At 43.8% G+C, this 2,016-nt stretch overlaps 1 protein-coding gene across 2 annotated transcripts in view; it reads left to right on the top strand.

Moving 5' to 3' along the window:
* The window catches only part of MPHOSPH9 (M-phase phosphoprotein 9), an 87,112-nt gene that overhangs the window by 4,049 nt on the left and 81,047 nt on the right, over positions 1 to 2,016 (top strand). The window lies entirely within an intron of this gene.

Genomic DNA, 2,016 nt, shown 5'->3' with positions numbered 1-2,016 from the left:
CGGCCTCCCAAAGTGCTGGGATTACAGGCTTGAGCCACCGCGCCCGGCCTATTATTATTTTTTAACCTATCAAGAATGTTCAGGGAGGCTGGGCGCGGTAACTCATGCCTGTAATCCCAGTACCTTGGGAGGCTGAGGCGGGTGGATCACCTGAGACCAGGAGTTGGAGACGAGCCTGGCTAACATGGTGAAACCTGGTCTCTACTAAAAATACAAATATTAGCCAGGTGTGGTGGCGTGCGCCTGTAGTTCCAGCTACTTGGGAGGCTGAGGCAGGAGAATTGCTGGAACCTGGGAGGCAGAGGTTGCAATGAGCCAAGATTGCACCAGTGCACTCCAACCTGGGCAACAGAGCAAGACTCCGTCTTAAAAACAAACAAACAAAAAAGAGGCTAGGCGCAGTGGCTCACGCCTGTAGTCCCAGCACTTTGGGAGGCCAAGGCGGGCAGGTCACAAGGTCAGGAGATCGAGACCATCCTGGCCAACATGGTGAAACCCCATCTCTACTAAAAATACAAAAAAAAAAAAAAATTAGCTGGGCGTGGTGGTGGGAGCCTGTAGTCCCAGCTACTCGGCAGCTGAGGCAGGAGGATGGCGTGATCCTGGGAGTCAGAGCTTGCAGTGAGCTGAGATGGCACCACTGCACTCCAGCCTGGGCAACAGAGTGAGACTCCGTCTCAAAAAAAAAAAAAAAAAAAAGGAAAATGTTCAAGGACAGTTGTTTAAGTCAGGAATAGGTTTAGTATTTTCATGTCTTTCATTTCTCCCAGAGATATGTACTTTTGCATGGAAAGCATTCTGAAAAAGAACTTGTTTTGCATGTTTTACTTTCCTTTACACTTTTTTGTTTTTGTAAATTACAAGCATATCTTTAACATTTAGTTGCCTAAATATTATTTCTACATTTTTAAATAATTGGGACAAATGATGTTTTATGTTGCAGAAATACTTCACCAATGTGGGAAGCAGCAATTAAAGTTGAGTATTAGGAAGTTAAGACAAAACCAGACTCTAAGTAGACAAAATAGTGGACTAAATAGATGTTATCAAAGTGTGTTTTATGCATTTTATTTTTTTTAAATGCATTTTATTTTATTTTTTAATTTTTTAATGTTTTTTTGAGACAGAGTCTCGCTCTGTTGCCCAGGCTGGAGTGCAGTGGCTGGATCTCGGCTCACTGCAAGCTCCGCCTCCTGGGTTCATGCCATTCTTCTGCCTCAGCCTCCCGAGTAGCTGGGACTACAGGCGCCCGTCACCTCGCCCGGCTAATTTTTTGTATTTTTAGTAGAGACGGGGTTTCACTGTGTTAGCCAGGATGGTCTCGATCTCCTGACCTCGTGATCCGCCCGTCTCGGCCTCCCAAAGTGCTGGGATTACAGGCGCCCGTCACCTCGCCCGGCTAATTTTTTGTATTTTTAGTAGAGACGGGGTTTCACTGTGTTAGCCAGGATGGTCTCGATCTCCTGACCTCGTGATCCGCCCGTCTCGGCCTCCCAAAGTGCTGGGATTACAGGCTTGAGCCACCGCGCCCGGCGCATTTTATTTTTAAGCTATCCTATGATTGGTTTGTTTTTATTTTTTAATCGTCTTAACACAGATCATGGTTAGTTTGTTTTTCATCAGCCTGTTTACTTTCAATTTGCACATAGTCTGACAAGCTTGGTTATTGGGTTTCTAAATTTATAGTAGTGTAGAAACAGCAAAGAGGCAAGGACTGTAAGAGAGGAGAGCATCTATAAACAGCATGTAGAAGAAAGGAAAACAGCGGTTTTGGGGCCTTACTGGTAAAGGGGCAAGGAACTTTAAACACAGTAGGTCTTGAAGAAATTGTGTATTATAATTATAAATAAATACATTACTTAAAAAATTGTTAATTCTCTGCCCTTTTCAGGAGGAATTTAAGGCAGCTTACATGGGTATATAAAACAATGGGGATGGGGAGTTGTAAAAAACAGAGGAATATGTGAAGTAAAACGAGAAAGTTTTTTTTTTTTTTTTTTGAGAGGGAGTCTCGCA

Source organism: Mandrillus leucophaeus, unplaced genomic scaffold, assembly GCF_000951045.1.
Source record: "Mandrillus leucophaeus isolate KB7577 unplaced genomic scaffold, Mleu.le_1.0 Scaffold7, whole genome shotgun sequence".
Lineage (NCBI taxonomy): Eukaryota > Metazoa > Chordata > Mammalia > Primates > Cercopithecidae > Mandrillus > Mandrillus leucophaeus.
The sequence above is the reverse complement of the archived record's forward strand: the minus strand, read 5'-3'. Positions and strand labels throughout refer to the sequence as shown.